We start from the raw sequence: 14,148 nt of genomic DNA, 5'->3' as shown, positions 1-14,148 counted from the left end.
CTATTTAATCAACAATATTAACTAATTGATTTTGATAAATAATTTATATTGATCTATCTTGAAATCACAGATCACGTTTATTTATATAAAAAATATTAGAGTCTAAATATTTTTAAATTGGAACGGAACCAATAATTAATATTCAAAAGAGAGTAAAATGCAAGGCAAAATAAAACTTAAAAAATTTACATTTAGAACAACAGCTAATAAAAAAAAATTAAGATAAATCCGACTCAATTCATAACTATTGTTAGTATATAGGTAAACAATTAAAAAATACTACTTATGTAGTCAAAATTTGAATGTAATTATTTATTCATTGTAATTATTTATAAAGTTTATTCTAGTAAGCATTTATTTGCTCCATTTATGAATTTATTTAGCTGCTATTAGATGCCAAGTTAATAACGCATAATGGTTATTAAACCAGCTGGAATATAAATAAGTAGTAGTAATTACTAACTATATAATATTACAGAATAAAACATAGGTAAAGGCTAATAATCAGTTTACGAATCAACTTGAGTGTATATGCAGAAGTTATTAAAGAAATATATTTATATATATATACGTTGTTAATTTATTAAAATTGTGTTTTTTAAATTAAAGTAAATTAAAATTAAGAACAAATAGTTAAAATTTATGTAGATATGTAGTATCATATTATCTATGCAATAATTTTAATACCAATAAATTAAAACAATCAATTACATTTTATGTTTAAGAAATTATATTAAACTTACCCATTAATCAAAGTTTATTAAATAACTTAGATTTGTTGTCATTTTAAACAGATGCTAGATCATTGAAGTATTCTCAATTAATTTACATTAATACCATTCATCTGTCATGTTCATGACAGGTCGTTTACACAGAGACTTGAAGTTAAACGTAATTAATTATACCTAATTAATGATATTTAATTACCTAAGCTATATTAAACGGAAGATGTTTAATTCAATATGGTGTTTAACTAACAATGAGTGGTAAAGCTAATTTATGCTTAGTTCCCACACGACAAATCACATAGTCAAGTTCATTGATGTTCTCATAGTTCGACAGCCGTGGGAGACTGTCCTTCGCCCACATTATTCATATTTATATTACGAATGTGGATTTGTCTATTTGTTTATTTTTCACAGCTTTTTTATGAATGTAATCGCAATGGCACACAAACTGTCAGCCCAGCTGATCTCAAGTGGTAACTCTCGCCTATATGTATATACATGAACATCATCACGTTAACATGTAACAACTGCGATTCGATTTATGCGTTGCCATTCCGGATGACTAAGATATCATGCCTCTTATCCTGTAATTCAATTGCCATATCTTAGCTTTCAACTGAAACACAGTTAAAAAAAAGTTGCTTGTCAGCTGAAATAAGTAGACAAATATACCCACGCAGATGACTTTTTAGGAAGTAAGTATAGTACGCCTAAACTGATTTTAATAATATTTGATATGAAGATAGACTGTATAACGAGATTGGACATAAATTCCTTGCTATTTCCTGTTTTTCTACTAAGTACACTGAGTGCAAGAGTAACTTTTATATCACTGTTTTTTATTATTCAAATGACTTTGACATTTAATGTGTTATTAGTGTAGCCTCTATTACACGATGTGGGTTTGTAATACATAATTACTTGTAATTATAGCTCCTTCATAGCTAGTGTAACCAAATATATACTAAAATACATTATATATGTATCTTGTTGAGTCCCTGAACTTTTACCTAACATAAATTTAATTTATTTTTGAACTTCGAAATTTAAAAATATGAGGATTATCATTATACTGTTTATGTAACCATCTATGTAATTTCCTTTAAAGTCTTACACCTACTACACCTTATTGTGAATATTTTCATCAGCTAATCATCAACAGGCATTTGTACTTTACCTCTAGATATATGCACTGGCTATTGGAAATTAACAAATGGTAATCAGGTTTCTGCTGCCAGATTAGGCAATTCTGGCGGTAGATTTAAGTCTGATAAAACTTAGTTTCATAATCGTTGTTTTTATATGAGTTGTGCATGATAATTAAAGTATCTATATATTTTTTACATCTTAGTATATATTTACACGTCCCATTTAGTTGTTGTCGCTCATGTTTTGAATTGCTATTAACGCTCTAGTTATGACCAATCAGTGGAGCCTAGTTAGGACCGGTTCGACATTGTAATAACACATAAGTATTATCGGCACTTGGAAACTTTTCTGACAATTAATTTAATAGTAAAAAATAATAACAGTATTCGCTGGACAAGGAGAATAACACGAATAGTGAATCAATAAGGAGATTAATAAATCTACACCTATGTCACAACTCTTGATATCTACTCTGAGTTTCTCTACTTGCTACTTGATGAACTCTTCATGAAGTTCGTCTGTATTTATTTTCTCTTTATTTTATGTATATTTATATCGCTATAAGACAACAAACCACATAATTAGAAGATTTGTAAATAAGTTTGTTAAAACGTTACACCATTTCACGTATGTATCGAAATAAATTTTACATCATAATCTTTGCGAAGTCTCTCTCGCATCATTTGAGATGATTAAGGCACTCATAAGTAGCCCTTAAATAAAGATATAATTACTGTTTATTTTACAATTTTCATAATTACTTACACTCGAAATTACGATATATCAACTGTATTATTTTACTATTAAAAATTTGCATCGATATTGCAAAAAACTGTTCAATTTATTACTCTTCAAGTTTTCTAGATTGTGTCATAATAAGTGACATTAAATGGTTTACAGTAGCGTTAACATTGCGAATTAATTTAGCAGAGATCAACAACCGACTTTCTAGTAGGCAGTCTGAAGATCTTCACGTAATTCGTAATAATTCATTGAGAATTATGAATCTGTACAATTACATGGCACGCGATCGCTACTAGATTCATCAATTTGCGTTGTGTGAATTTGAGAAGGGCAATTATGTGGCCACAGTAATTACACTGTGTTATTGTTGATAATTAGTGATTCTCCTTCTATTTTGTTATCATAATTCTTATAATAGGCGCCCGTATATATATTTTTAGCTTCAAACAAAGAAGCTTGTTATTCGACTTTATATATTAAGTAGATTTTATTAGTACGTTTTACAATAGTGAATCGTTAATTTACAATGTATCCAATTAGTTTAAATTGATTCGATATTTATTTATAGATATATATATGTATATATATATTTCCTTATATATATTATTTATATACTTTACATATTTCGACTTTATGTCGGTATTATTCGTGGAATAAAATTTTATGTTATTTTTATGTGATTATTATATAATATTTCATCACTTGTAAATATATTATATGTACTTTTTGTAAATATAAAAGTGATATTTTTATAGAAAAATAAAAGTCTTCATCTTATTAAATACCTACATATAATCTGTAACTGTAATCCTAGATGGAGTAATATTAAAGTTTAACTTTAGTAAGTAATACTTTTAGTATTTTAAATAAATAACCACGTTTTTCGAGCCTATTCGAATTAGTGTGACTAAGAGCCAGTCCACAGAAATCGATAACTAATATTAACAATTAAACACAACCTACAAAAACCATGAAATAATTATACGATAATAGTCTTATATACAAATATACAAATATAAAATTCAAATATACTTCTATTGTAATTCTAATTCCTAGGACATGAATAGTTTTTTATAATATTGATTTATAAGGTTACGAGTCTATATCCATCGTAGTTTTAAAAATTAATAACAATTATATAGCAATATTCTTATCAAACTATTTTGGACGTTTTTGCAAATAGTTTATATACTCACTAAGGCTTATCACTCTTATCATTATTAAATAAATTTCTCTTCGCCACACAATTGTCTTTTTAATATCTACCACGAAAAGAACCAGTTAATAGACAGTTACAACGAATGTTGTCTCTCATTAGTTCTCGTGCGTGTGTATCAAACATTTTTCACACTTAGGCAGCAGCAAGTCTCAGACTTCGCAAATTAGCATGTCATATCGCCGATGACATATGTATGCAAATATATAGAATGCATAATATGATTATCTCAAATGTAATAATGCATGCACTTTCGATAATGGTATGATTGTGTTTGGCATTTGGCGCGTCTGCCGCCGCAACAATAGTGTATTGTACTATAAAATGATTTGTGCAAGTCTACAAATTGCAGGATATGTTGAATATCAAGATTCGTATAGAATTGCTAACCGCAACCTTCAAACTTTGTAACTGTCTTCTTGTCGACACCTCTATTATTACGTAACTTGTAAAAACATGTTTTCAAAGGACTCCTTTTGAAATTTATTCTTACCAATAAATTATTCTAATGTAAAGCTTTGTTTATTTGTTTGTTGACTCTTGGTTACTGAATGGTACAATCAATAGTTTTGAAATTTAATATATACATACTATTTTCATCAAGTCATCACGATTACAAAATATAGTTACAAATAATATCAACATATATATTTTTTTAGTAACTGGCATATTTTATATAAATATAGTATATATTAAATCAATTCTTTGAGATACAATGTGTGTCTGTGGTTATAGGGTTCATTGCACCTTAATCTGGAACTGTTGTTATAATGACAAAAGAATACATATATTTATCATTTATTCATACATTTAAGTAAACTGTATCGGAAATTAAGAAGATAAATGAGAGATAAGATGAGACAATAGATAATATATATAATCCAAGTGCATTTGCACTCTAATATTTTATTCATTCAGTCATGCATTCTATTTCTATCCTTATCGGGATCTGGTGTAAAGATAGATAAACAATACCTTCGTAAACCACAAAAAAGCCATACATTAAACTTTTTAACATAATTTGTATTTTCAAAGTTAAAGCCCCGATTACACTTACGTTTTAGCCACGTGACATATATACAGTATAAGAATAAAGCAATAATCATACAAAATCGTTTCATTCATGACATTCACAAATAATGATTCTCAAAATGATGCGCTATTACTGAATAGTCCATAGTTTAGTGGCCGTTAAGTAGATAGTCGGCTCGATGTCAGTGTTGCCAGATCACTATCTGTTATCCCACCCAAATTTTGTTCAAAAATGCCCACAATGTAGGTTTTAAAGAAATAAAAAGATCCCCTTAATAAAGTTCTGATGACATTTTTCCGCTAGCGTCTCTTTGGTTACATACTACGATCGAGACCGATCTTTTTTTTTCCTAAAAACCGTTCTTATTCATTTTCACAAGACCAAACGGTTGTTCTTTTATTTAGAACTACGTGACTTCAAAATCTTGATATTCCCCAACATAGTTTTGTTCTTACCTCAAATTATCCTATACTTTTATTCCCCAAAATTTCCCGTCATAGCTACAAAATCCTACAAGTTTGAAGGAAAAACTCCCAATCTGGCATCACTGGTATATGCATTCGTGCTGAATTCATATCGTGAGCCTTGCAATTTGCCACTCGATTGCTAGATGCAATATTGGCTCCCTACTAACCAGGTTAAGTGAACATATCTAATGGTTTTCAATGTCGTAACAGTTATTAGGTCTTACATCTAATGCATACCCACTTACAAAATAATATTAGATGTCTTCTTTTGAATTATTGAAAGCACCGCCGAAGTATATGGAAATGATGCAAACTGGTAGCTTATTGTGAGAATGGAGCAGTAAATTACTTCAGTAAACATATAATTGTGTATGTATTTGTCATTTTATATAGCTAGCAGTCACATGTAAAAGATTTGGCAAATATACAAATAATAATAATAATAATATTTATTATTTTTTACACAATATCGTTAATTTATAGGCCGTAACATCTGTGCTCAGAATCTGTATCTAGAGGATAGGGTTCAAACTGTAGATATTGATGGTGTAAAGTCTGAGTATTAAAATGGGCGTTCCTCAAGGTTCGATCTTAGGCCCATTTCTTCTTCATCTTTTTAATTTAAATAAAAGACCTTCCCTACATGGTAGAGAAAAATAACAGATATAGTGTTATTTGCGGATGATACTTCGTTAGTGTTTTCTATTCTATTCCCGTATTACAGACGTTATTTCATAACATAATACACAGAAATGTGTGTGTGTGTGTGTGTGTGTGTGTGTATGTGGTGTATATAGTGCGTGTGTGTTTGTGTTATAACTGATATTATGTATATATAACTAAGAATTTTTGTCTTTTAATTTATGGAGTTCTATGTGATACTATACAATTTTTTCTGTTAGTATTATAATGCATCGAAAATTGATTACACAACAAAAGTCCAATCCAACCATTATTATTAAACATAATAAGATATTCATACGTAAGATGAAACATGTTCCAATTAAGGTGAGATGTGTTAAATGTCAGACGTCACGGTAAACTGTTGGTATTTGGACAGTGCTCTATGAAATGTCCATATCAATGTTGTATTTTATCATTTACACCATATGTGACAATTTTCCGATTTCTTAAAAGACTTTGATAGACTAGTAATAATTTTAGATCATAGATCTTACACTTGTATAGTGGTCGAGTTGGACACGAAAAGGCAACAAACAGACAGACAGCGGTCAACAGCAGAGTATTATTCGAAAAAAACTTTTGCGTATACAATATTAGTATGCATGACTTCTATGTTAGATTTTATATATAGATACATACTTTATTGCAATTGGAATAGCTAACAAGTTGATAGTTCACTTGATGGTAAGTGGTAACCGTCGCCAACATACAAGAATAGCACTACGTATATCAAGCTACCAGTATCTTGATACCTGTGATATCACTAATACCTTGCCATTCTAGAAGACTATGATATCATTCCTCTTATCCTGTAATGTTAATAATTTTTTCTTTTTTTACGATAGTTAGCAATTTTTGTCTAATATTCGATGCATGACGCAATCATTTACTTATCAGCAAATTTTATACTAACTATTAAAGTAGGTTTAAATTTAAATAAGTATAAATCAAAAGAGGTAGATGTAATTAAAAACTAAAGCGCTGGTAGACCTTCAATTATCACATGGACCTTTGTATATTTAATTATTTTGCCGCAGATTATAGAGCAATGTATATTCAGTCTATAATATTTGTCAGTATTTCCTTTTCACCGTAACCAAGTCGGCCTTCAACAGACTACCGTTTATTACCAGTTCATTATCAAGATCAGTAGCCGTAATAATATATCAGATATATCTTTATTCAGTACATGGTGCAATTAAATTTATATTCAAAATCATACCGCTATAAAATGCCTACCAAGCAACTCCGTTTTCGCCAGGTTCCAGTTATGACATCTCCAATTTTATTGACTATATAATAAAGTCTATATTATTCTTCATTAATGTAGCGTGAAAGTGTAGCACTGTATTGGCTATTATCTATTATTACCTTTGATTTCGTCTTTATTTTTTGAGCTAAGAGATATTCGCGATACTATGTAAGTAACTTCACGCCCAATATCATTAAATGCCAGCCATTTAGTGAATAGACTGTTATCTGTAACAGACAAACAGATACTTTCGATTATATAATATTAGTATGGAAAATTACTACATACTCACTAATCTAGCTATACTAGCTTTCTATAAATGAAATAGGTTTTAAGTCAATAACTACCACCACGTTACCATTAACTCCATACCGGCACGGTCGCCCTTGGCAGTCCTCAGAAGGACTTATGGTGCGGCTAAAAGCTACAACTTTAGCCTTTAGCCGCGGGTTTGAATTGCCTACTCAACTCGCTGTAATTTTCGTTCAATGAAGCTGTAAAGGCTGCGGACAACAGCATTCCAATAGTTAAATAACATAGTTGAGTCGTCAAATTGTTCGCTATTACAGTTGTAAGAAAAATAAACATTACGATTATTAAAACTTATTACATTACAGTTCGAGTTATATCACAAATAATAATAATCGAACACAAAACAGATTGCAATAACGGAACGAATTCGATATTTCGATACTAGCAAAATTCTATCTGTGCCGAGCTGCTCACGTTGGTGGCGATGTAATCTGGAACCAAGTCAATGTCAGACGAAATGTAGCTCAATTAAGTTTATCTAAGACTTATTATTTAACTAGCGATTCATCTTTACTTCGTACGGAATAATATATTTTCATAGAAAATAAATTAACACACCGTAACGACTGTTATTCCAGCTAGGGTAGACAGAGACATTGTCAATTATCGGAAACTTTTTTATGCTTAAAAGGAAGCTTCAATATCTGTATAGAATTTTGTAAAAAAAATGTTTTACACGAATAAAGAATTTTGAGTCTACTGCTGCCTCTCGGTTTTTTTTTAGTTTCATAATAGGATTTCCTTTACCAGTCAGTTAGAAATGGAAATTGACACACAAAATTTTTTTTTGGTGTCGGTGAAATTCGAATTCCCATACTCTTAGGCAAATTTTAGGGTCCTAAACTACTAAGTAAATATGATGTTTTCCTGATGTAAAGTTGAGTTTATATTATTTATTAGATCTCTAGTAATACAGCGAAAAAAATTGTTTTTCAATTTCTAGCTAGTGGGATATCATAGGTTAATAATAATAGTATCTCTATATACTTTGTATCACACAAAGACGAGAGAATCACCCTGTATAAAGACTATCAGACAGACAAACATTCTAAAAACTGTTGACTTTTGTTGCTCTACATATAAAGATTATTTATGATATATTTTTCATTTTATCTAAAATCGTTAATGGACAGACATCGGCCTGTTACAATTTTATTATAGTATAATATATATATTAAAAAATCAACATCCGTGTGGGAGTTTGATCTTTTGGAAATACTCATACCAAAAATGAGGAGTCCTTCATTTGATCATATGTATTTACGTATGTTCCGCAATAATTATGTTAATTTTTGAATTAGATTGATTCATCTTTTTATTATGAATATTGCATATTACATCATATAGTGATTTTGTCCCGATTGGTACTGATTTTGGAAACTTCCCGTTTGGAAGTAGGTTAAATGTTTCGATTTGCATAGATATATATTACCTACAAATGTATCGACAACGATAATTACGTAATTATTTAGATAGAGTTTAATGCTTCTATATGCTGTACAGAAGTATAGTATGCTTCTGCATAAACAATCTAGTCTATTCTAATATTACAAGTTCAAAACCCATACAAAAGAGAAAGAAAGAGTTTTAATGTATGGTATAAAATCATTCTTTCTTATTCTTAGACTGTATCACGAAGCCATAATTAAACGAAGTCGCGTGTAACTAAGTAAAGTTAGTATTAATATATCTTATATTGTGTTATTCTCATTTGCGTGGATAGGAGTCAGTAGAATATAAATTATAATTCAAAATCATTCATATAAACTAACTAACTAAAAAAGTATATATCTAAATATATGGTATATTTAGTTATATACTTACATTATACAAAAAATATAATATTGCGTAAACAAATACATTTAAATATTCAAAGGGTTTTCATCGTCCCAATTTATTTGTAGACTTTCTTGTTGCGTAAAGTGATTATAATTAGAAAGTTGATAACGTTCAGTTAGTTAAAAAAACGAGCCCTATTAAATATTTTATTATCAATTATTATATATATATATATATATATAATTTTTTTTAATATACATATATATATGCATATATGTACGCTTCACCATCAATTCAATGTGCAAGTCTAATTTCTTATAAAGTGCCCTAGGGTAATAATAAAAAGTTTATTTTGCAATACCAGAGTTAAACTGTAAAGAATCATATGCATAGGGTGGTAAATCTATCTCACCTGTTACTCGCGCCTAGCTAAGCATAAGATAAAAGAAGTAATAAAAATAAAAGTCTAAAAAATCGTCTGTACAAGTACCTCAGTCTCATCTATTTCAGCCGTCAAACTTGCTTTGTTGTATTTTGATTGTAGGGTGCTGTATGCGGTGAAATTACTGTTAAGAATCATGACAGTTTAGTCCTCTGTAACAGCCATCCATGAGTGGTATCGCGGGTGTACCTTGATAGCGTAATGTCCTGTGCTATTCATGATATACGACAGTTACTGTTTACCATCAGGTGGCCCGTTAGCTTGTTTGCCATTTCAAATACATTTAAAACATTAGTGGTTATTATTAATATTAAAGTGGGTTTATTTGTTGACATCGTAATGGCTTAAAGCATCTGTCCGATCTTCAATTGTTATTACCTGATTAGCATTAGTAATTAACACTTACAACAAGTTACTTAGATATCTAATATTTATTTTATACTAAATTTGATTCTTTACTGACATGATAAAAAAGTAACATTATATTTTTGTTTATATTGTTTTTGAATAATGCTTATAATATAAAAATAAAATATACAATGTCGATTAAAATAAAATCACAAACACAAAGCTATACTGTTTACAAGTGACATAGAGAGGTTAACAAATTAAAAGGTTATCCAGCACATATCTTACATAAATTATACATAATTGCCATATAATTTGGGTTGCAAAGAGTTATTAAGGTAGAGGAGTACTTAATAATACATCCACCTCTTTTTGATTCAGTCGATCAATATGACCGTAAATATATGGGTTAAAACTGGTAGTCATACAACGAAAGTAACAAACTACTTCATCGCTGTAAACACTCGAATTATAAAATCACAGAACAAAACAATTATAATTCGTATAACACATAGAGAACAAGTTCGAAATTTCATGCATTTTAAACCTTTTGATTGCTTAAACGAGTTTAAAACGCGTGAAGTTAAACTCGAACAACTTATTCCGTAAATGGGGGAACAACGTCAAATTTATTGTCTAAAGTCGGCATACCATGTCCGCAACAAGACATTCGGCGTTGGAAAGTAAAAGTGAACGAACAATGTCTACACATGCGGACAGACAGACCGTTCACACCATTGTCGAAATATACATATAATATTGCCTTATATTTATACTGCCTTCTATTTTTTTTATACGAGTTCTACAACTTCGTTTGCGTGATCATGATTGACCGGGATATACATGTATGTAAAGTAAAATTTATGCCAAATTTCATGCTGATTAGTTCAGCTGTTAAGGCGTGAAATGGTAACAAACTTATTTCCACATTTACGTGCATATTATTAGTTATAAATGCAAGTTTATTCTTTGAGCTCTTCTTTTTGGTACACCTGCCGCTCTCTTGTCAGTGGAGTCATATTCCACGATTTTCTGTCAATCATTTTAATTGTTATCTTTAAATTATTATACTGACATAGTGTAAGTACGCAAACCAAAAAAATATGTTAGTTGATTGTTATATTTGTGTCATAATACTTATTAGATACAAATTTAAATAAGATTAAATTGAAATTAATCGGTGTTAACTATGTGCTATAACGTTTAATTTGTAGGCAATTGTTGACACACTAAGTATGCAGGTAGTTGCCTAATGTAAGTATATATTTCCATATTAATAGATGAATCATACATAACTTTATCAAAACCTAGTATGTCATGTCACCTAATGAAATGGCGTTAAAATTAATTAGTCTGTTAATGATAGCGATTAACGAATAAATAAATAAATAAATAATTAATGATACATTTAAGATCAGAAATCGGTGCCGAAGATGCATAACTTAAAAATTATCAAAATCGGAATGCGGTGTAACATGTCACTTTCGATATTTATTTAAATTAATTCTAGATATTTTTCAAGGCTTTAGACATAAAAAATGCAATTAATGTAAATACTATGTATATTCAGTAAATTTGAATTTATTATGTGACAGATCTGGATTACAGAATAAAATAGACGCTGAGAAATCTTGACCCAGATGAGACCTTGCTATATATTATTAACATAGTACCTAGTTATGAATACAGTTCAAAAGTCGTGTGTTGCCATATAAAACATATTTATCTCTGATATATTTTGGGATTCACATTCAGCGTTACCAGTATATTTTAGCTTGAAAAGTTATATAGAAAACATATAGGTCTTTTATATTTTGTACATATATATATTTATATATATTATTAATATTTTTTAGCAGGGTCAAAATGAATGTATATTACAGAAAATAAATTTTTAATTACTAGCGTATTATTAAATTTGATTTTGTCACGATTTGAATTATTTTTTATAGATCAAAGCAATAAATAATAAGTTGGCAATGTAAGTTAATGTTAATGGCAAGTACCTTATTTACTTGATTTTAGATTATACAATTTATTTTAAAAATCTCTTCATAACTAATGTCTGCTGTAAATATACAAATAAACTATTTTATAAATTTTGTTTAGATTACTTAACTAATCGGCTCCACTGTGATGAGATAGTTTGTTTTTATAATTATCTGCCTTCTTTAAACAGGAAAATAAAAATGCTTTCGAATAAAATTCTGCCTTTATCAGAATCATTTCCGTTAACTTGCTTTTTGAGTGAAAGTGAATTGAGCCCACATGGTGACTTAATTATATCGTTTAAACTGGTTGTAGGTATGCAGTAGCATTAAAAAATAAAAGAAATTTCTTTAAACACTAGTTTCTTACCGTAGCTTTGTTCTAATGAATTATGAAACAACTTATTGCTATCCATCCACGCCTGTTTAAGTGACTAAATGTTAACATTTACAATACTATTAGAAGTATAAGAAATATATAAATAAGTATTTTAGTTATGGTATAGCGGTTTAGCACGCCGTCTTAGTTCTGTTGGACGCAGGTTCGATTGCTTGTACGATGCAAACATTTGCATTCATGAGTATTATTATTTGTATTGATTAATAGTTTGGGTGTGCTATGTATATTAGGTATGTATTTGCAAAAAAATATATTAGTTGTCTAGTTCTGCTTAAAGATCAGACTAAATAGCGCTGTGGGAATTGTGCATGCTTATATTATTATAATGTTTTTCTAAGTTACTTACAAAAAAATTGTCTTTTTATTTATGAAAACGTCAAATGTTTAAGTCCCTATTATGGTATTTTATCTATTGAATTATTTTGTCTTTTACTTACTCATGCAAATTCTTAATTGAACTATCACAGACACACATGTATTCAAAATCAATTTTTAAGATATATTTTAGTCAATACACTAACTAAAGGGAGTAAATAACGAGATGACTGCGAACGGGGATGAATGGAGGAGATAAACGTAAATAAACGGGATAAGGAAGAAGCAGATGATGATAATGTTGACTAACTAAGATTAGCAATTTACTTACCGATTTCTCTCTAACTAACAAGTTACGTTATCGATTTTGATAGAATCATCGTAATATTTATATACCGTTCTGTAAAATATATAAAACCATAAAGCTTCTTCATTGGCAGTGACAACATTATAAGTGTAGTTAACAGAATTGCTATATAAATTAAACTTTTCTACTTTCCCCAGTAAAACATGTTATTAAGAGCTGTTTGATTTTGCATCTATTTGCAGATCTGAAATATTAATACTTAGATACTTATTCCTGTTAGAGAACGTCGTAACCGAGTTGTTAATTACCCCACTTTAAAAATAACTTAGGACCATAAATTGTGATCTAGCTGATACAAAACCCAAAACTCCAATATTCTCCGGTAGTGGTAATACCGATAATAATCAAATTCGTATAGACATATATGCTGTAGTATCAAATATATGCTGAGCGAAATGTGAGCATATCGAGTGTTACGTTCCCCATGTCGGTGACACTTGTTAACCTCTGATTGTCCAATATAGTTTTAATGGTCATTAAGGATTTATAAGGAGGTCATTATTTTTACATTTATCTTACATTATAATAATACTTAGATAATTCACATAGTACCCATTAGTTTAATCCAAAGCAGAGCTTGTGTTATAGGTGATAACTGATAGATTTATTTAGATACATTAAATCCATATAAACAATTTACTAATCAGTATAAATGTTTGTACCGTGCGAGGAATCCAACCCGCGACCATCGAAAGTGGTGCTAAACAGCTAGAGCATATTTATACGTGCGAAGAATCGAACCCGCAACCATCAAATGTAAAGTGGTATGCGGTTTAGTCGCTAGACCACCGAGGTCGTCAATCGATGTTATTAGGTTACAAGTTAACTCTACCCTATCACAATTTTTATTATTCATATACTTGCTATATACGAGTTCATGATTTACGATTTCATTGTTATATCTACGTCAAATATGAAATTGAC

General features: G+C 29.5%; 1 protein-coding gene across 5 annotated transcripts in view; it reads left to right on the top strand.

The window, feature by feature from the left end:
* LOC131853275 (mucin-2-like) overlaps positions 1 to 14,148 on the top strand; it is an 87,634-nt gene that overhangs the window by 21,702 nt on the left and 51,784 nt on the right. The gene's annotated exons all lie outside the window — the stretch shown is intronic.

This window comes from Achroia grisella, unplaced genomic scaffold (genome assembly GCF_030625045.1).
Source record: "Achroia grisella isolate CSIRO2021 unplaced genomic scaffold, CSIRO_AGI_Agris_v1 utg900, whole genome shotgun sequence".
NCBI lineage: Eukaryota > Metazoa > Arthropoda > Insecta > Lepidoptera > Pyralidae > Achroia > Achroia grisella.
This window is presented reverse-complemented; position numbering and strand designations above follow the sequence as displayed.